At 55.1% G+C, this 21,808-nt stretch overlaps 1 protein-coding gene and 1 long non-coding RNA gene across 3 annotated transcripts in view; both read right to left on the bottom strand.

Moving 5' to 3' along the window:
* The window catches only part of MPPED1 (metallophosphoesterase domain containing 1), a 93,918-nt gene extending 84,041 nt beyond the window's left edge, over nucleotides 1-9,877 (bottom strand). The window contains exon 1 of one of the 2 annotated variants that reach the window (XM_054470027.2): nucleotides 9,640-9,877. The gene's annotated coding sequence lies outside the window, so the exon portion shown is untranslated. Of the gene's footprint in view, nucleotides 1-4,763; nucleotides 5,227-9,639 lie in introns of those variants that run through there. The other variant, XM_054470028.2, reaches the window with a different exon arrangement.
* Nucleotides 9,878-12,087: 2,210 nt separating this feature from the next.
* LOC129023370 (uncharacterized) lies at nucleotides 12,088-21,589 on the bottom strand. The gene is made up of 4 exons (XR_008496786.2): nucleotides 21,466-21,589; nucleotides 19,689-19,815; nucleotides 17,024-17,128; nucleotides 12,088-12,684 (listed from the first exon to the last, which is right to left on the bottom strand). It is a non-coding gene; the product is annotated as an uncharacterized LOC129023370 (long non-coding RNA).
* Between the last annotated feature and the right edge of the window lie 219 nt (nucleotides 21,590-21,808).

The raw sequence follows: 21,808 nt of genomic DNA, 5'->3' as shown, positions 1-21,808 counted from the left end.
AGTGGATGGATGGAGGCAGGGAGGGAGAAACGGATGGATGGAGGGATGGATGCAGAGACAATGAGGGGACAGAAGGACATACAGAATGTCTGGAGACTTTGCCTAGTGCCCAGCAGAGGCTTGGCAGAGGGTGGGTGTCAGGAGAGCTTAGCTGAAGACCAAAGAGTCACTGCCCCCTCTCCATCTTACCCACCTTGCATATCCAGCAAGGAGGCTGCCAGGCTGGCACAGCCCTTGTGAAAAGGTGTTCCAGGGGCCCCCACCCGTCTTTGCCCCAGAGGAGCAGGCGCCAGCATGCAGACAGCCTGCAGTCGAGGGAGAACCGCTCTGCACCAAAGGGACTCAACCGGGAAAGGCGGGCGGCAAGGCTCCCGGAGGCGCTCCGCGGTGAAATGCTGCATTTCACATAAAGGGGGTTCGCAACGGGCCCTGCTCAGAGAAATCCGGGAAACTGGAAACGCAGCGCCTTCTTTTAATGCCCATTTAATATTTATGGAGCCGCAGCAGCACGTTAGCCACCGTGCGAGGAGGCGAGCATTCTCCGCGGTGCAGCCGATCCACGGAGGAGGCGCAGCATCTCCCAAACAAACAGCTTTGAGCTAGGAAGCGTTTACACCCGGTCCACAAAACAGCACAGCATGCGAGCGATGCAGTGGTGCCCCGGGACCCGCCGCAGGGAAACCACCTGGGCTCCCAGCCCGGCTCTCAGTCCAGCGGAGTGACCTTAAGCAAGTCATGTATCCTGATGGGGCTGCAGATGCCTCCCCAAAATGGAACTACGAGGGAGGATGGATGGAATGAATGAATGAATGAACACATGACTTATTCAACAACCATTAGCCACGGCCCTACATGCTCTCCCTGTTCCAGGTGCCAGGAAGGGCAATGGAAACACAAAGAGGCTCCTGCCCTCGAGGAATATGGGACGAGGTGGGAGGGGGGACAATAAGGTAAACAAAGAATTAAACAGAAAAGACACTTTCAGCTAATAATCGGTACCTGGAAAAAGATAGAACAGGGTGATTGGGTGACTAAATTGGGTGATCAAGAAAGGTCTATCTGGGCTGGGCATGGTGGCTCACACCTGTAACCCCAGCACTTTGGGAGGCCGAGGCGGGAGGATCACCTGAGGTCGGGAGTTCGAGACCAGCCTGACCAACATGGAGAAACCCCGTCTCTACTAAAAATACAAACAGCCGGGCGTGGTGGCGGGCGCCTGTAATCCCAGCTACTCGGGAGGGTGAGGTAGAAGAATCACTTGAACCCAGGAGGTGGAGGTGGCGTTGAGCCGAGATCGTGCCACTGCACTCCAGCCTGGGTAACAGAGACTCCATCTCAAAAAAAAAAAAAAAAATGTCTATCTGAAGGGGTGTCACTTCACACACCAATGACAACAGGCACACCCCGACCTGGGGAATGAGAACCTGGGCAGAGGGAGGGGAAGTGCTAAGTCCCTGAGGCCCGGGTGGCCTGGATAAGTGGCCTCACTCTTTCGTTGTCATGGGTCAACTGGCATGCTTCTGCCGTGGAGGACAGCCTGGACTCTGAAGTCAGAGAAAGCAGGGTTCCCATTAAATTCCATCTCAGGCTGCTGAGCGGTGGGACACTGGGAAAGTCACTCAACCTCTCTGTTTCTACTTCTTCAGTGGTCCCCTTGAGGGGTTACAGAGGGGCTGGAACGAGCCTTGTACCTGCCCATAAAGGCCCAGTGAACCCAGAATGGGAGACTCCAGGTCGCCCCAGCCCAGCGCTCCTTGAAAAATTCCCTCTGGTTCTAAGGGCTTGCTTTTCCAAAGTCTGATTCTCTTAGCAGATGGTTTCTCTTTCCGTTTTCCTTTCAGAGACATTCATTTGTTGTTCCTTGGGTACTGTGAGTCCAGTGAGGCCAGGGTGCTCCAAGGAGAAACTGGGTGTCAGCCAAGACACCAAAGAGCAGGTCCCATTTGACGCCAACTGTATGGAAAGCTGGTGTCTAGGAAAGAGGTCAGACTCCAGGCCCCACCTCTCTGTGCCTCTCTCTGACCACCCCCCACCCCCAAACTTGTCTGGTCTCCTGGCGGTCTTGACCCCCCATCACCATGGTCACACCACACCGGCCTCCCGAAGGAATGTCCTAGAACTCACCTCTGCCCGTGCCATTCCCTCTGGCACACCCAGCACCCTCCAGAGCAGCTGCTGCCCTCAGGTGAAGCTCAGTGCCTCAGGTCAGCTCAGGAGGCTGCACCTGGCCCCAGCCCCATTCCCGCTTCTCAGGCCTGGCTCAGTCATGCAGGCTTTCCCTGGCACAGAAGGGGTCCTGTCTTGAAGCCTCCACGAATGCTATTCCCTCTGCCCAGAAGGACCTGCACTCAACAACACCCCTGCGTTCACCCTCGTTTCCTGACACATGACCACTCAGTCTCAGGAAGGCTCAGAGCCTCAGAAACACCTTCCCTGACCTCCCCTGGCTGGGTCAGGAGCCTCCACCCACAGCCCCCAAGGCTTCCTGTATCAAAGCTCCCAACACACAGTCGGCTTTTTATCTGAACGGAAGGAAACGCCAAAGAATAAAATGATATGTGAATGAATCAATGAATGAGAGAAACTACACATGCCTTTGAGTCTGACAGCAGGACTCAAAAGCAGCTTTGCCCCCCTTAATCTTAGTTTTTCATCTACAAACATGTGGATTCTCAAACCTTCCTTCCTGGGCTGCTGGAGCACTGAAGGACACAGGAGATTCAAAAGCCCCTGCCAGGGCCTAGCACACAGGAGGTGCTCACTCCATGTCTCTTCCCCTCCAGTTAGAAAGTTCTGATGAACTTAGAAGCTCCCCAGGGAAATTTCAAGAATGCAGAAGGGATTTTCAAGCAACCCCTCCTCTCCTGCCTGAAAGCCCATGGAGCCTGACCCCTTCCCTCTCGCCCCACTGAGTAAGACTCTGAGGCTTTGACTTCCCAGGGAGTTGTGGCTGGACACATCCACTACAATCCACTCTTGACTCATTTTTCTAGGCAAATTCTTCACCACCACCCCCATCTGGACACTGCAGGGCACTGGTCAGCCCCAATGCACCTGCTGCTGCTCCTGCTCTGGGCCAGATCCTGTTCTGGGAGCCACAGGACCCAGACAGGAAACTAGACCTCCAAGGGCACAGACGCGGCGAACCAGCCAGGCAGACAACAGACCTCCTCAGAACTCTGTTTTGAGGAGTTGCAGTGGAGGGGGTCTGTGGGCCCCTAAGAAGGCCCCCACCAAACAGCAAGGCCAGCCAGTGTGTGCCGAATGCCCAGGAAGGAGAGAGAGAGAGGCCTTGGCTCACACAGAGCATCTCAGCAGCAGATGGATTTTTGCAAAAGAGATGCTTGGATCAGTCTGGTGGCCCCTCTCTGTCCGAAGATGTGTGAGGAAGATCTTGGAGCATTGCACTACCAGAGGAGCTGCTGCCCTGCAGACCAAAGATAGATTTTGCTTCACCGTGTGACTTGAAGCATCACTTCCAGCCAACACAGGCCTCTCAAAGTCAGCGCGGGCCCAGGACAGCCCCAGTTCACATCTGCTGTCCCTGTGCCACTATTACCATAGTCTCCGGCTCTCAAAAGTGCTCTCGTTTGGAAGGGAAAGGTCACTCTGATCAAAGCCGGTGCCAGGCCCGTAAGGCATCCATCCCCAGAACCCACCTGTGTTTCTCTTCCATTCATCGGCAGCTCTTTAACAATCACTGGGGGGCTAGCATAATATGGTGCTGTCCTGGGTCCAAAACTCGGATGACAGTCAATGAGCACACAGAAACGACTGTCTTATTAAGCATGAGAAGCTTCCAGAGAAACATCTCCCCCAACAGCCGTCCCCGCTGCGGCGTTCTGAGGAACCCCACCTTGGAAAGCTTTCACCAGAATCCTAGACGCACCTTGGCTCCGTCTCCTCTTGGGGCCTTTAACTGAGAGTAGGAGCGACTGAATAGCCCCAGCCTCTCTAACGGGTCAGCCCAAAGTGCAGCTGCCCGTCTTCAGGCCGGTGGCTCAGGGCAATGCAGAGAAAAAGCCGGCTTGGCTCAGCAAAGGCAGTGCTTACTAGGGCTTTTGTTGCAATGTGGCAAAATGTCACAGAGAAACCACGCTAACCCTTCCTAAGTGGTCCCCGCAAGCAAAATGCAGGAGATAATATTTAACAGAAAAGTACCAAGGTGTGGGGGTCTGGGGAGAATTGTTTTACAAGCGACGATTCCCACACAAGCTCAAAAATCACTTTTAAATCGTATTTTCTTTCCTTGTTTTGCCTCTACTTGAAAATATGCAATTGATGAGCCCATAGTAGAAAATGCCATAAAAGGAAAAAAAAAAAAAAAAAAGCAGAGGGACTCAAAGGAAAAGAAGCAAATACCCCAATGGGAGAAAAAAAATCAGACCTCATCCCACCATGTCCTAAAATGACAGACCTTTTTGTTTGATCTCCTTCCCAATCAAGTGTGGGATCCCAAGGAAAAGAAACACTGGCTAGCAGCTGGTATTATCAGCTAAGTTGAATAAGCTGATGAGCTCAGTAGATGAAGGAATCCACAAATAAAGTGAAAATTAGCCCCTATTCCTTGCAAAAGGATCAACCACAGTGACTTTAAAGCATTTACCACTTAAAAACCTTTTAGCTGGGCCCATTTTGAATTATGACTACATGATTTTAAATTACACTTTCTAATTCCTCACCACCGCCACCCCCCAGCAGTCTCTGCCGCTTCATTTTCCAATTATGTACTTTTATTTCGGAATATGAAGAGTGCTACTTACTGGATCATGTCCTGTCTGCCACAAATAGCTGCTCACTTATTCCTTTAATTTTAGCTATGAATGCAGTCGGCTCGCCGGGCTTGTCTTCAAATTCTGAATATCCTCCGTTCCCATTGCACAGAACGAGCCCCGAGACGCAAAGAAACACACAAAGCTCGGGCAGAGAAATATGTTTGTAAACCAGTGCTCCACTCCATAAATTATTATAATTCTTGGTGCTTTCTATATCCATCTAGCAGATCAGCGATCACATAAATAATAGCAAGTGGACTGATTTTTCTTCTGCAAAGTGCTACGTCCTAGTTTTCAAAATAAAGCACTTGGAGAGTCACGTATCTATGGAGTTGAAATGGGAAGCTGTTCAGATCTGTTTCAAACATGCACACAGACATATCCACACACAAAAGGAAATAGGAGGTAAATGTGTAAAACTCAGCATCGTGTCCCCTTCCCACTTATTTATCAAGTCACACTCAACAGGAATGGGGGTTTAGCACATACATGGCTAGGGAGGGGAAGAGGCTAGAGGGCTGTGATTGCTCAGCATTGAAATACAATTTGCAAAGAAAGTAAATGTGGATTTACAGTTCTTGTGGAAATCTATTAAACAGATGTCACTGAAGCATAATCGAATCAGCACTATGGCAATTCTACACTTAAGTCTGATATTGGGGTTTTGCCATTTTTATGATCAGTTCAAGTGTATGTTTTGTGATGGTGCGGGAATTTGCAATTAAGGATGAAACCTCCCAAGTATGATCAATTAACTAATGTGTCTGAATGACAAACTTACAAAAGCAAAACTCCATTCTCACCAGCCCCCAACCACTGCGCTGTGCAGGGAACCCAGGGCAGAATAAGGGTTGGGGGAGAGAACCTTTGCCTTTTCTGTGAACACTGAAACACTAAAAAGCGCTTTGTCAGGATTACATTTCTCAGGTAGCCAGTGCAATATATTCTGCAGGCTTGCAGACTGCAGCACTGTCCGGAAAATGCAAAAGAATGAAATGAAGGGGAAACGATGAGAGTGTTAGAAATTGGAAGCAGGCATCATTTTCTCCTTGAAGTGATGAAATTAGCATGGGCGATGCCAAAAGTCTCTTCGTGTGCATCAACGCTAAGCCTCACATCCTTCTTGGAAGGAGCAGACGGGAATGCGAAGGTGGGCAACAGACAAGTCACATTTTATAATTTTATAGAAACAAACTTTCAGGTGTAGACTGGGGTGGTGGAAAGAGGAGCCTACTCATCCCTGGCTTTGAACTGAATGCAGAGCAGAGTCAACCAGAAGGGAGAATTTTATTTATTTATTTTTCCCCGCAGCTGCTTCTATTTATGATGACGACCTGGTTCTGACATTAAGCTGGCCAAGTTCATGTCCAAGAAAATCCCCCACAAAGTAATTCACGAAAAGGCCTGAAAAGGCCAAGGAACACCTCAAATCACAATTTGATTTCAAAATTAATACCTATAATCTCAATTTGTTATTTTTTTATGAAATTGGACTGCCCTCATTGGTCACAGATATTTTAAGGGGAAATAAAGCATAACTAAGTCTTGTCTCATTAGGGGGAAAAAAGTCAAAATAAAGTAAAACATTTGTGTTGGCAGCAGACCTGTCAGGTCACCAGGGAGAACCATGGTGAATCAAATTAACTGAGAAGCAATTTATACCTTTCCTCCAATACCACCCCCAAAAAGGGGTCTCCTATTTTTTTCCCCTTGGGTTTTTTGTTTCTTTACCTTTTTTTTTTTTTTTTTTTTTTTTGCTTTTGACATTTTAGTCACCTCTTCAAACTCAAGTCAGACAACTTCAGTGGCAGTCTGGAAGGGATGCTTACTGGTGGTCTTATTACATGGGGACATTCACACAGCAAGAACGAGGGCTGCAGGGAATGGCTTTCAGAGTGCCCCAGGCTACACTAAACAGTTCTTACTGTGGGAAACAGTCCCTTCACCCCCTCTTCTCCCTGCCACCCCCAAGTGTTGGACACTTCTGGTCCTAGAGGGTGAGGCGCCCAGGCCAGAAGGAAGTCTCCTACCTCTTATCGGAGGTGCCATCGACTTTGATCTGTGGGTACGGAGCGAGCCTGAGAAGCTATTCCCAGGCCTCTGCACCTGGGGAGCCCTTTGCCCCAGGACCCTTGCTCCAGAGGGGCAGGCAGACAAAGGTACTTATTGCTGAACGGAAAGATCTCAGGGAGAAGAAGAATGGAAAGGGGGAATTCGTGAAAAGACCCTTTTTTGTTCCCGGTGAGGGAGGGGCGATGGGAGAGACATGTCACATTGTCACATTAAAGACTTTGACAGACAATCCAGGGATAACGCAGAAATTCCACCCTTAACTGCAGCTTGATGCAACTTGAAAGGCATTAACTAACCTCCACTAATTGCATGTTTTTCTGTGCATAATATTTACTTGTTAAAAGTCTTTGCCTGGCTGACTAATTTCCTCTGCCCTGGTATTCATGATCAGTTCACAGGCCTGAAATTGGGAAAATGAAGTCATTTTGATAGATTAAAAGATGATTGCACTTTGGGGAGGGTTTTCTTTTTTTTCCAGAAGTCCAGAGCTGCACCCAGAATGCTGATTTTTCTCCTTAATGTGGCCCTTCAGGGAATCCCAGCGACCACCGTCATTCCTCAAACAAGCAGAGAGAGATGTGTCCTGTATAAAGTGAGCATACCAAGGCCCGTACTGCCTAGGTGGGAAGGTAGCAAGTTCAAAGAAGAACAAATGAACTTAAGCCACATTCATTGGATGAAGATTTAAGAGTCTCACGGGTGAGCTGGGAATTTATTAAAAGCAGGCTTTTCAAGAACGATGATTCCCTACATCAGTCTGTATTCCTGACAGTTGGGGCTCAAGTAAAACACTCTAAAATTCTTATTGTTCACCTAGATCTAAACCTGTCCTATCTGTCCACAGGCACAGCCCACGGGGCATCAGCCAGGGTGGATGTGAGTGAATCTAAGCGTACCATGGGGTGGTTACATCAGGGGTACCTCCTCGGCCATGTAGGTGACTCTCTGAACCCATCCACATCACCAGTACAGGGACCTCATTCAATCCAGGTCTTCCGAAATTCCTGGGGCCGAGAAATAAATAGGAAGGCAGTCCCACATTGAAACACTTCCGAACACACGATTAAGCCTCCGTGACTGGATTATCGCCTTTTGACTAGCCATCGCCCAATTAATGTACCTCCAGCGAGCAAGCACTAGAATCGATGGAACCATTCCACCGAAATCCATCTCCAGAAAAAGATTTTACAAGTGTTGTGGGGCTGCCACTCAGAAAGCCAATTTGCAAGGAGCCCAGCACGGTGAAGCGCAGTTTATCATGCGTGGTTCCCACACAGAGGGCCCCTGCAGACTGCGCCTGGCTCCAGAATGCCTCCCTAGCACCACCAGCTCAAACGCATTGAGGTTCTCCCCTGCCTCAGCCGGGCCGAATCCGTCAGCATCCTCCCCAAATAGTCTCTTAGAGCCTTGGCTCCTGTACACCAAGATCTGGCTTCCGACTGGACGTGGCAGTCAGCTGGTGGCCTCTCCAACATCGCCCTGTGCCAGGTTTCTCACCAAGTTGGTTTAATTTTTTTTTTTTTTTTTGCGAAGTCCAGTCAGATTATTGACAGTGCCTGTCTGCCTGACCCGCCCCCGCCCCGCAGCGCCACAGATCCCTGCTAACAAGTCTCCCACTGCCATTCAACTCCCGTGAGCCAGCTCCGCCATTCAACAGCCAGCCCACTTTTGTTCCCCCAGTTTAATTTCATAATTGTTTGCCACTTAACAAGCTCTCCTCTGGGCCATTCAATAGAGCAGGGGAAATGGGGAGGGGGAAGGCAAAGAAACTCTGGGAGGGGAGCTGGGAGCCAGGCCAGCCCAGCACTGGGGAAGAGACATCCCAGAGAGGTCAGCTGGACAGGGGTGGGGGCCAGTTCCGGAGTGGAGCCTCCTGACACCAACCGGGCCACCCAGCTTGAGCCCGGAGAGGTGGGAGGGAAAGGAGAGGGGTGAGTCCCGAAGGCCAAGCCGGGGCCTGCCAGACTCCTGGGCACATCAGTGCTCTGAATGACACGCCTCTGGCCCTGCCTGGGTGAAGAGAGACTGCATGAATTCACGCTCCTGTAACGTGTCCCAGAACAAACACACAGGAGCACAACTGCTCCTTAGTTTGGGCATTCCATGATCAACATTCCCTTTGAGGGCTGGGACCTGTCTAGGTAGCCACTGAATCCCCTGGGCGGGCACATAGCAGACAGGAATAAATATGTGTTGAGTGAGTGGATGGATAGATGGATGGATGGATGGATGGATGGATGGATGGATGGATGGATGGATGGATGGATGGAGGGAGGGAGGGGAGGGAGGGATGAATGGATGGAAGGAAATGGATGAAGTTTCCAGCAATACCTAGCAAAAGTGGCCACTCGGCCAGCGTTCGTCCCCCCTCTCTTCCCCGCCGAGTGCCAGCAGGGGCTTGGCAGCGCACACAGTAGGCTCTCTACAAGCAGGGGCTGCTATTGTTACCACCATCATCATCACTGGCACCCCACCAGCCCGCTGCTTCCACCAGCTACTCCGCCAGCAGCAGCAGCGACTGGCGAGCAAGGGAAAAGTTTCGCTGACCCCGCGGCCCCAGCCGGAGTCCCGCGCCCTGGCGGAGCCCCCTCCCGCCAGCACCCGCTCGGCAGGCGGGGCAGCTGGGGTGCCCAGCCCGCTTCCCGCACCCGGCAAAGGCGGCCAAAGTAACTTTGCGGACGCCCCTGCGCAGCGCCGCCGGCGTCGCCCAGCGCCTGGAGAGGGTCCCGACCGCGCCCCGCGCCCGGCCCCCAGCCCGCGCCCGCCGCGCCCCGCCCGCCCCCGGTCCTACCTGGCCCCGGGCTCCTCTTCGGCGGCCGCGGCGGCTGCGAGCAGCAGCGCGCACCGAGGGAGGCAGGGGCTCCCGGGAGGGAGGCGCGCAGGGGCGGGGGCTCCTCCGGCGGCGGCCGCCTCGCCGCGCGTCCGAGGCTGCAAGTGGGAGCCAGACTCCTCCTTCGGGGGGCGGGGGGCTCCCCGCGCCCCCTCCGCCGCCCGCCCGCGCGCCGCGAGGCTCCGAGCCTCCTTGGCTCCCCCCGCCCGCCGCCGCCCGCCTCCCCACGCCCGCCCTCCCCGCCTCCCCGCGCCCGGCCGCCGGGAGGGGCGCGCTCGCGGCCTCGGTCCCGGCCCCTGCGCCGCCACCCGCCGGGGCCCCAGCCAGGCCCGCCAGGCCTCGGCCCTCGGCCCGCGCCCGGGCTCGGAGCCCGCATCCCGCTGCGGAGGGACAGGGAGCGCGGCCGCGGGCCTGGACCCGGGAGGAGGAGCGGGGCCCGCGCTGCGGAAAAGGGAGGGGGCCGCCCCACCGCGCCCGGCGCCCCTCTCCGCGCCCGACCCCAGCCCGGGCCGGGCCGCGCGCGGGCTGGGCAGCGAGCTGGGCGGGGGCGCTCTCACCTCCGGATCCGTGGCCGCCGAGGCGGGCACCGCGTGCAGGGGCGTGCGTGGCTCCTTCCGGGGCGCCGCAGCCTTCGCCCGAGGCCCGGACCCCCTCCTGGGGCCGCCGGGGCACCCTGCTCTGGGCCCCTCCCGCCCAGGGTCTGGAAGGTCCCCCTCCGGAGACGGAAACACTCTGACTCCAGCTCCCAGTCTGAATAGGTCGGGGTCCTCCTCCTGGGCCACCATCTCTTCCACTCGGGAGTCCCAGGTCCCCAATCCCGGGCACAGCAGGTAGCCTGCAGCGGCCAGAGCCCCAACGGGACGGATGAACAAGTCAGGAACTCAGAGGGCGCGACACCCAGTGTAAAGAGGCCCTGCCTTGCTGGGAAGAGCAGAGACCATCGCCCTCAGTGTCGGGGATCACCCTGGGGAGTTTGAGGCCATGTGGCTTCCAGCCCCTTGCCGCGGGTGGGACGGGGGTTCCAGGGCCTTGTATAGTTAGGGTGCAGATCACTCTGGCCTGGGCCTCCCAGACTGAGAGGAAGATGAAAAAGGGCTGTGGCTCCTCAGAGGCCCAAGGCCCCTCAACAAATGCTTGTGGGTCTCCCTTCACCAACACACACATCACACCATCCCCAAGGACACCCTCTGCTGGCCCCTCAGGCCTGTTCTACCCCTGAGGACAGCTATCTGGTGTGGCTTCCTGGAGGTGGGGACAGCCCAGTTGAATGAGTATATGCCAGGAGAGAAGGCCTGGAAAAGACATCCAGGCCAAGGGAATGGGGCACGCAAAGGCCTTGGCATGTGAGTTCAGTGGGGTTAGAAACAAAGGAAAAGCAAGAGGAGGGAAGATGAGGTGGCAAGGTTGGGAGTGAGGGAACAGAAGCCAGATGGGGAAGAGCCTTGGATAGACTTTATCAGGGGCAGTGGGAGCCATAGAGGGTTTTTGAGCAGGGCTGTGACTTGGTCAGGTTCATCTTTTTACAGCTTGTTCTGGCACCTCTAAAGACAGAGGTAGAGGGGGAGAGGCTGGGCTATGGAGGGAGAGGATGGAGGCCTGGGGCCCTCAGGCCAGAGATGGGGGGCAAGGGCTGGCCGAGGGGTCCTGAGGCAGTCACCCCCTCCGGCTTCCTTGCCTCTTTCTCCCCCTAGGCTGCAGGCTTCCTGAGCACGGTGACTTCGAGGGAGGTGAAGGAGAAAACTGCCTGGGAAGGTGGCTTGGACTCAGTGCCTGCCTGGGAAGGTGGCTTGGACTCAGTGTCTCAGCAGACCCCACCTGCCGCCTGCCCGGGACAAAGCCACAGCTTGGCTGTGGCCTCTGGAGATCGCAAAGGACAGTGGCAAATGTGCCTTCCTGGTCCCTGGGTCGAGAGCACAGGTTCCTGTGACACTTGTCCTCCAAGGCCAGCTTCCTCACCACCTCCAGTCCTACCAGCACTACCCTCAAGTCCCAGAACATCATCTCTTACCTTCCCAGGGTACACATTTATTGAGCACCTACCGTATTCCTGGCACTCGGCACTTCCTTTGAAGCCAAACATGAGCTCTCCACCAGAGGGACCTGGTGCTACCTGCACCACCCAGTCCCAGGCACGGAGCTCTCAGCTTGACCCACACTGTCTCATGTAGCCCTCAAGCCTCCCCTGGGCCATGCTGCACCCCAGAGGTCAGCCTCCCCAGCGCCTAGTGCTGCATCCCACAGGGCCTGGTACTCTGTAGGTGCCCAGGGAATGGTCCCTAAAAGATGAGGGAATGAGGAGTGTGGGATGGGCAGGATAGACCCACTCCTAAAAGAGCAACCATTCTGGCAAACGCAGCACACATTCTGCTTTTGGAAAAATTTAATAACACAGTGGCACTTGTTCATGGAGACTAATAGAAACACCACACAATCCCACACTGCTAAACCAGCCAGGAGATGGCTCGTTCTGCTGGAAAACATTTCCTAGGCGCCTACTACGTGCTGGAGGCCAAGGCGGAGAAGGAAGAGAAGGAAGGCACTCTGTCCTGGGAGAAGCAGAAGGTCAGCAGATACTCATGACACCGGGGAGAAGAGGGAAGCCCAGGGCAAGGAGAGCAGCACATGCAGCCAGGACACCTCGGAGGAGGCAGTGTGTGTGCTGCAGAAGAATCTAGGGATAAATGGGAGGGGGCAGCCGGGCAGAGGGACCAGCCTGTGCAAAGGCTCAGAGGCTCCAAAGTGCATGTGTGATCTCCCCTGGCCAAGAAACTCACCTTCCAGAAAGGTGTCCTGAGGCAGTAACTGCAGGCTGTTTATAGCAGCCCAGAAGTGAAAGCAACCTAAATGCCCAGCCAGAGGGGATCCGTTTTTTAAATTCTGCTATGTCTGGGGAGTTTCAAGCAGCCAAGTCCTGTTGCTGAAATGCCACATGGTGGGAAATGGGCTTCATGCTCACCACCCATCCCGTGAACGAGCAAAGCGGGTTACACCAGAGTGTGCCCGATTCTGTGTTTTGAAAAATGAAAAAATAGAGAGAAAGAGGAGAAAGAAGTCAGGAAGTAAATACAGCAAAATTTCAGCCCTGATGATAAGATTCTGGGTGGGGGCTGGGGGAGCCTAGTTTATTTATGGGAATTTTTTGTCTCCTACTTTCCCGCGATCATCAGGATGTCACGAAGGATGGTGAGTGTGGGGCATTCAAGGAGGGGTGTGGGGTGTGTGGGGTCCCTGCAGGGCAAGGGCTGGGATGAACTGGAGGCCTGGGTGGCTTCGTTGACAGAGTGACCTAAGCTTTCATGCCTTTCTTGGGTCCTTCATGGTGACTGGCTCACAGCCAGCATGCCAGAAAGGTTATTAATCAGCAAATATCCATGTGCACTGTGTTAGGCCCCAGGAATCACTCTGGCAGAGAAGGGCAGAGGAGTTCAGAGGACATGAAAGTCATCATGGGCTGGGGTTTGGGAGAGGCTCCCAAGAGGAGGTGACTCAAGCTGGGTCTTGAAGGATGGAGCCCTAGTTTCATATCCCCACCTCGGCCCCATTAGACCCCTACAAGGTCTCTACCTGCCAGCCAGGTCTGTGTGGATCCTGACACAGCCCAGGGCAGGGTCAGTTTCAGTCCAGCTATCTGGCATGGTCCTCATCCTGGGCCTTCCTCTAGGCCTAGAGCCCAAGGTGGAAAAGCCACACCTTATCAGGGACCCTGGGCCCTGCTCACCTCCAGCAGGCTCAGGTACAGCCTGCAATGACTATACCTACTCTTAAACCATGTCCTAACCAAATTCTGCTTTTGCCACTTGACAGCTCATGAGTCTGAACCTCAGTCTCTTCTGTAAAGCTGATGCAATAATCCCTACCTCAAGGGCCGTGCACATGCAGAGTGCAGGGTTTACATTCAGCAAGCAGTGGCAGCTCACACTGTCACAGTTCTAGACAGCAGGTGTGGGGATCTGGATTCTAAAACCCAGTTCCGTTACTAACTTGCTTGGGACCTTGGGACATTCTCATGTTTCGCTGAGCCTCAGTTTCCTCAGCTTGAGAAAGGGGATGGGATGGCTCACTCCTGAGCTTGCTCATAGATGAAATGACAAGCTATGGAAAGACCCCAGGAGCTCCCTCCTCCTGCCCCCAGCTAGAGTTCCAACTGGACCACTGGCCACATGAGACGCCCACCCCACTCTGCAGTATTCCCTGCCACGTGACTCCAGGCCATCACCCAGAAAGCCAGGCAGGAGCTGGATGGAGGCCAAGCCCAGGCAGGGCTGGGCTCCTGTGCAGTCTGCAGGAGCCAGGAGGACATGCTCCCGAGGTGGGGGCTGCTCCTGGTGCCACTCCTGGTCCTCCAGTCACTGCTCTCAAGCCTCCCCTGGGGGTGGCCTGAGCTGACGGTACCTATGGCTCTTGGACCCTCACATGCTGCCTGTGAGCCCTTTGCTGTTTGAGAGAACTTCTCCAGATGGCTTCTAGCTGGTTTATTTCTCACAACAGCCTGGTTGGGACCTCAGTGAGGGGCAGCCCTCCCTGTGAAGGGAGACTAGAAACCCCATTTTATAGACGAAAAAACTGAGGCTCCAAGAGGTTTCGAGACCTGCCCAGCTGGTGTAAAGTTGCGATAACAAGGCCCATCTTCAGACTCTAAGACACCCACTCTTCCCTCCACCCAGCTCCCCTGCCCCTACCTGGCGCCAGACCAACTCCTTCAAACCCTGCTGAGGCCCCCAACACATCTCAGCTACCATCCCAGCACTGCCCCCAACACATCTCAGCTACCATCCCAGCACTGCCCCCAACACGTCTCAGCTACCATCCCAGCACTGCCCCCAACACATCTCGGCTACCATCCCAGCACTGCCCCCAACACATCTCGGCTACCATCCCAGCACTGCCACGGGCAGATGGGCTCTTCTGAGCTGTCCAGGGTCCTGGCCATGCCCAGCCCTGCCTCAAGGCCTCTGATCCTTCCCTGGCTGGCACCTCTCCAACTTCCTGGATCGCAACAAAAAAAAGTGGGAACATGTGGCTGGGCTTGGTGGCTCATGCCTGTAATCCCAGCACTTTGGGAGGATGAGATGGGTGGATCGCCTGAGATCAGGAGTTTGAGACCAGCCTGACCAACATGGTGAAACCCCATCTCTACTAAAAATACAAAAATTAGCTGGGCATGGTTGTGCATGCCTGTAGTCCCAGCTACTCAGGAGGCTGAGAGAGGAGAATCGCTTGAACCCAGGAGGCAGAGGTTGCAGTGAGCCGAGATCGTGCCATCGCACTCCAACCCCGGGCGACAAAAGCAAGACTCCATCTAAAAAAAAAAGAAAAAAGAAAAGTGGGACTATGTGATGCCGGGCCTGGCCCAGACCTTCCGGTCCTACGCTGCCTGTGTACCCTTGGACATCACACTTCAACACTCAGGGCCTCAGTTTCCTTTTCTGAAAAATGGGCACAGCATGGGGCAAGCCAGGAGGTGGTTCAGACTCAGCACACCTCTGCAGTTGTCTCTGCCTCCTCCTCTGGGCCAAGTAAAGCCAGAGACTCAGAGGCATTTGGGCCCAGCCCTGCCCTTGAGCAAGAGGTCCAGAGGTTGTGAGGCTTGAGAACACGATGACCATGCCCTGCCAGGCCGAGGGGCACACGGGCTGGGGAGCACACTGGGGCCTCCCATCCCTCCTGGAAAGCAGAGAGGAGAGGAGCTTGGAGAGTGCCCTTGACAAGGGCAGAGAGGGCATAACAGGCAGAGGGAGCAGAAGCAAAGGCCTAGAGGCAGGAACCAAAGGGGAGCCTTGCTCAGAGAGCGCCTGGGAGGCAGAGGCGGCCCCTCTTCCCTGCACTGTCAGTGGCCACAGAGAAGAACACCAGGGAAGGTGGTCGGGGCCAGGACCCATCCTGGGGAGATCCCTCAGGCAGTGGGCGGAGGCAGAAGACTGAAAGCCAAGCGCAAAGCAGAGGCAGCAATCCGAGGGACAGAGTGTGGGGCGGGGGCAGAGGGATAGCGAGGAGGGTCCCCCGGAGGTAGAAAGGCCAGAGCTACATGGCTTGTGGCATCACAGTCTCCACAACACCAGCTGACCCTTGCTAAGCATTTGCTCAGCCTAGGGGCTGTGCTGGGCTCCTCATTCAATCCTCATGACCCAACCTGTTCACTGTGGAGTGGTGGCAACGGTGGCATGAACTGGGACACTATGAGGTCCACAGGCTTCCAGTCACCCCCTCCAGCTGAGCTTCTGATTTGTCTAACGTCCCCGAGCTCAGTGTCCCCACCCAGAGAGTAAGTTGCAGAGCCTGGGGCATCAGGCTCTGAAAACCAGGCCCTTATCACTGGGGACATTTTTCCCTACCGCAGGAGTTTGGGTGAGCTCACCAGCTCATGGCGGGTCCCCTGTGTCCTCTTCTCTCTGGGATTGACATCTCCAGAGCTGCCCCTACCGCAGGCTCATTTGCCCTTGCCACCCACAGAAGGCCCAGGTGTGGGGGCCAGTAGCAGGAACCCTGGGTTCAAGTCCAGTAGTCTGACCCGAGAGCCGGGTCAACAGTGGTGCCAGAGTCAAATGTGGGGAAAGAAGGAGCCAAACAGGGTTTGCTCCTGGGACCCAGGAAAGGGATGAGTGAGGGAGGTCCTGGCTCCAGCCATGAAAGCCCAGACCCCGATCTCTGCCCAACCCCAGCCCCAAACACCACCCCCACCCACACCAGACAGGTCCATGGGTGGCTCGGATAAGCAGGGGCTCGGGACATGGGCCTGAGTCTTGGCACGAGTGTCCTGGCCAGGACCAAGCAGACCCTGCGGCGAATGTTCGGGGGTGCAGAGGGCTGGAAGGCGAAGGCAGGAGGCAGCAGCTCAGAGTGGGCAGCTCCTTCCAGGGCAGTGAGAACCGAAATCTGTGCAACCCCATGCCCTGTCCCCTGTCCCCTCTCCCTGTCCCTTACTCCTGCATCGGGCAGTACCCAGGTCCTGTCCACCTGCTCCCGAATCCACCTGCAGTCCCTCCGGCCCTCTCCACCCTCAGGCCTCACTGAGCTCCCGGCTCACCCTGCCCAGCATCCTGTTTGGGGAGGGGGTCCTGCCTGTCCTGCCAAAGATACGCTCACCCAGGCAACCTCCCCATCCTGGCCCACCATGGGCTATGGCTGCTCTGTCCTCGACCTTGGCCCACGGCCAGTGGCAGGGTCTGGGCCTGTGAACCTTGGGTGGAATCAAGAGCGAAGGAGGCAGCTGGACGGGCCTGAGGTCCAGCAGCACACAGCTGAGGCTTCCCGCCACGCAGGCGCCTTCCGGGAGCCCATACCAGCACCAACCAGAGCCCCACCCCATTCCTCTCCTGCCAGAAGTCCCCCTCCCAGTACCCCTCACCTGGGAGAGGCACCGCAGTGAGCTGGTGAGAGCACAGCCTGAGGCGTCAGACAATCCTGGGCCAGCTATGTGGTTGTGGGCAGGGTGCCGGACCTGCTGCCTCACCTGTAACATGAAGGAAAAGACGCTGCCCTGCAAGGTTGTGCCAATGGCATGGAATCAGGACCGTGAACTGCCTAGTGCCAGCTCTGATTCCAGCAAGTACCAATCAGCAGTGGTCCCCAGGACAGCCAGCAGGTGCCTGCCCCAGCCTCCCCAACCACAACAGGTCCCATGCTATGCACCGCGGGACCCTCATCTCCATTCCTACTACCCAGAAGACACTCAGTCAACACAGCATGCACCAGGATGCATCAGACACAGGAACCTGGGAAAGCACCCTAAAACGGGAGCCATTATCCAATGGTGAGAGGCACTTTCTCAAGGAGACAATGCAAGAGAGGTGGGGAGAGATCGCAGAGCTGGGGAAGGCACAGAGGAGCTGGGGAAGAACAGGAGAGCTGGGGGAGGGACAATTGAGGTGGGGAGGGTCAGGAGAGCTGGGGAGGTACAGTGGAGTTGGGGGAGGGTCAGGAGAGCTGGGGAAGGACAGCAGAGGCAGGGGAGGGACAGAGAAGCTGGGGAGGGACAGGAGAGCTGGGGGAGGGACAGGAGAGCTGGGGGAGGGACAATTGAGGTGGGGAGAGACAGAGAAGCTGGGGAGGGACAGGAGAGCTGGGGGAGGGACAATAGAGGTGGGGGAGGGACAGTAGAGGTGGGGGAGGGACAGAAGAGGTGGGGGAGGGACAGTAGAGCTGGGGAGGAGGAGCAGTGCTGGGGAAATAGCACCAGACAAACTTTGCAGCTGCCCCCTGCTGCCCTCCTCAGAAAATAGGCCTCCCCCCCTGCATTCCTGCAAGGGTCCACCTGCTCCCTGTGCCCACTGCTTTTCCCCTGCCTGGGACCTGTTCTATCTTTGAGAACGTCTACCTGTCAGAAGTTTTTTCTTCTGTTGAGCTTGGAACTTCTCCCTTTGCTTCTCACCCTACCTCCAGGACTGCACAGCACCCTCAGCTCCCTCCTGGGTTCCCCAGGGAGCCTTGGAGCCATCAGTGGAACTCCCTGAGCCTCTTCCTCCCCAGGCTCCACAGCCCTCTCTGCAACTGTCTTGGCTCACCTGGCTGCACACCCCTGCCCTTCTCTGGATGAGCCCCAGTCTCTCTTTCCCCTCAAGGTGAGGAAGCCAGACCAGCTGAGGCCAAATGCAGCTCTTAGCAGGGTGTGGATGACACAGAACCCAGCTAGGCAGTGTAATGTGTCTGCCATGGCAGTCATTCACACCCTACTCCAAATGTTTCCAGCTCTTTTCTAACAGCATATTTGAATTAAGGTGCAGTGGCCCACGCCTGTGATCTCAGCACTTTGGAAGACTGAGGCAGGTGGATCACCTGAGGTCAAGAGTTCAAGACCAGCCTGGCCAACATGGTGAAACCCTGTCCCTACTAAAAATACAAAAATTAGCCAGGTGTGGTGGCGGGCGCCTGTAATCCCAGCTACTCAAGAGGCTGAGGCACGAGAATCACTTGAACCCAGGAGGCAGAGGTTACAGTGAGCTGAGATCATACCACTGCACTCCAGCCTGGGCAACAGAGTGATACTCTGTCTCAAAATAAATAAATAAATAAATAAATAAAATAAAGTTAGACCTGGTGGGGACCTCAGTGCCCTTCTCCAACCCCACTCTATTCCTCCACTGTACAAATAGGAAAACTGAGACCCATGCGGAAGAAGAAGTGTAGGAGAGGAAACACTCTCTCCTCAGATTTGAGGAAAGGATAAATGGCTCCTGAAGAGGAGGTCAAGGTGTGAGGGCAAGATTAAAAAGAAACTTTTATGTTTTCTGTCAGGATTGCCTATCACCTGAGGCTGCAGAGGCTGCTGATAAACTTTACTATCTAATTCATCAGGAAAGCATCTATTTTGCCAATGAGTCAAGTGAGGTCAGAGGCACTGAATGACTTGGCCAAGGGTGCATTGCAACACTGCCCAGATCTGCATGACCCCAACCTCCACATATTTCCACTCCCTGACACCATTCTGCAGGCAGCAGAGGGGAGGAGAAATGTGTGTGTGCATGTGCAGTCCCCAGGCCATCACCCAAGGGGACAGCACTTGGCCTCCCTCCTGACTCCCATCCCTATACTCCTCTGACCACTCTACCCCTGCAAACCGCTCACAGAGATCAAAGCTGCTATGTCTGAGCATCCCCCTTGAGCTGATCACTCTGCACAAATTATGCATTTAATCCTCATAACCACCAGGAAAGATGGCAGTATTATCTCCAGTTTACAGATGACAAAATTGGGCTGGAAGAATGGACTTACCCAAGGTCACACCTTGAGTCTCTGGTAGGGCTGGAGTGGCACCCAATTCTAGCGCCACTAGCAAAAGAAAAAGCCCAGGCAGGGGCAGTGCAGAAACTACTCAAGCTCCATACCTCCCACTGTGTGTCCACAGCAGACATCACTAATCAATCACAGAACTCTTTCCTATTAAACCAGGATGCAGCAGATAACACTAATCCATCACAGAACTCTTTCCTATTAAACTAGAATCCTTGCACAGGGCTCCAGGCAGCCACTCTGAGGGCTTGGCCCTAGAAGCAATATCCACTTGCCACTCCTACCTGGGCCAAGGTCCTCTTGGAGCAGTCTGAACATTCCACTCCTGCCCTTGTGCTCTTATTCAGCTGTGACAGACCAGAAACTGGCCCAGAATCCCAGAGTATTAGACTGGAAGGAAATTTTGGCAATCTTTGGGCATATAAGTGAACAAAGAGGTGAACTGATCCATGCATACAGCAAACTGGTAAAGCAGCCTCTGCACCAGGCCAGGCCTGGAGTTCCTGCTCCGTGTCCCCACCCCAGTGTCCACCACTCAGTTTCCCCAAAATGCAATGGAACCCTGGGGACTGCCAGCCTTGCAGGGTGCCCCCAGAACCTGTGCCCCACAAGCAAAATGGCAACTGGAAGGTTGGATGATTATCTCAAAGCTTGCCACAGAAGCTGTTATCTCCCTGTGAAAGACCCACTGGGCTCCCAGAGGCAATTACGTCCCTGCAGGGCTGGGTCTGGAGCTGACCAGGGCCACGCTGTGATACAGCAGGGCTCTGCCACCTCCACACTGCCCTCTCTCCCCAGACCTTCCTCTCCTCACAGCTCCTGGGGTCTCCAGTTCTCTGCCTTGAAGACAAACATACTTTGTATGTCACTGAACCAAGGAAACCCTCACCAGCCTAAACCCTAAGCTGCAGCCCTTCCTGAAGCTCCTCTCTCCCCTCCAGCCTCTGCCTCCCTCAAGAGCCCTCTACTTGGTACCCCACTTCTCCACACCTTCAGGTACCCCCGGTGCACCCACCCCTCTCCATCTGCATTCATACTTGCTCACATCACCTGACCTAAGAAACAGGCCTCTGTCCCTCCTACCTCACCCTCCCACTCCTGCCCCATCTCATCCACCTCCTCAACTGAGTTTCCTCAAACAGCCATCGCAGGTGCCCACTCTGCTTCCCTGCCTCCTCAGGCCAGGCCAGGGCCACCAACGCTCTCCCTGGTGTCTCGTGTGGTCTTGCTTAGATCTCATCCTGCTCACTCCTGGCATATGGGCCCCTCCCCCACTCTCAGCCTCCTGGCTGTGGCCCTCAAGTCTCCGTGGTCTGGTCCCAGAGTCCAGCCTCATCCAGATGCACTGATCAACTTTCTCCTTCTGCCCTGGGACTCCATGCTGGCTCAGTCCTCTGCACCCTTGATAAACAATTACAGCAGCAATAACAAAGATATTGCTTCTCTAGAATGAACATGTGCCAATCACTGAGCTAAGCATGAATTAGCCAGTTCCATCTTCCATCAAACCTACTGATTTGTTGACTCCAGAAAAATTCAGTGAATGCCTACTCTGTGCCACTCACTACTCTCAGCACTGGGGATACAATAGTGTAATGATGGTATTGTTCCAATTGCACAGCTGTGGAAACTGAGGCCCAGAGAGGCTAAGTGACCTGCCTGGGCTCACACAACCATGAGGTGGGTTCCAAATCCTACACCCACACACACACCCATGCCATGGCCTCCCTGTGGGCCACACACTCCAGAACCCTGCCCCCATCCCCCACTCCTCTGTCGCCCCTGGAGCCCAGCATCCTCAGTGCTTTGTTCTCCCTAGAAGCCCCCTCCCACCACCGCCACCACCTGCCGCCAGCCTGGCTGCTGCCTCCCTGGGAGCTGCTGCCAAGCCGTCAGCTCCTGTCATCGCCCCAAGGCAGCCAGAGGGAGCACCAGCAGCAGCTTTGGCACACACCACCTCCGGCCGCTCCACAGCCACCAGGCCAGCAGGGTGGGTTCCCCTCCCGCAGCCATGCCATGGGAGTATCAGTGCAGGGGGATCCAGCCCTCCCCATTACAAACCAAGAAACCGACGCTGGAGAAGAAACTCTGAAGTTCAGCCAGGCCTCTGGTGACAGTGGCTAAATTTGTAAAATCAACCCATCGTGGTGATGACCCAAAGTCTCTGGAAGGCAGTCCCTCTGCTGGCATAGTTCCCTGTTCAACCTGCCACCAGCCTCTGGGAGCTCAGTGGGGTGGGGCACTTCCTCAGAGGAGGGTTCTGACCTCCGCTCAGATCAAAGTTCCCTCTCAGGTGCCCATGGCACCCACCTCAGGTGCTCCGCCAATAGTCAGCCCTGGGGTCACCCAGCCCTGAGGTCACCCAGCCTTGAAGTCACCCAGCCCAGGGGTCACCCAGCCCTGA

Source organism: Pongo pygmaeus, chromosome 23 (assembly GCF_028885625.2).
Source record: "Pongo pygmaeus isolate AG05252 chromosome 23, NHGRI_mPonPyg2-v2.0_pri, whole genome shotgun sequence".
Classification (NCBI taxonomy): domain Eukaryota; kingdom Metazoa; phylum Chordata; class Mammalia; order Primates; family Hominidae; genus Pongo; species Pongo pygmaeus.
Note: the sequence above shows the minus strand (reverse complement) of the source record. Positions and strands in the feature narration are given on the sequence as shown.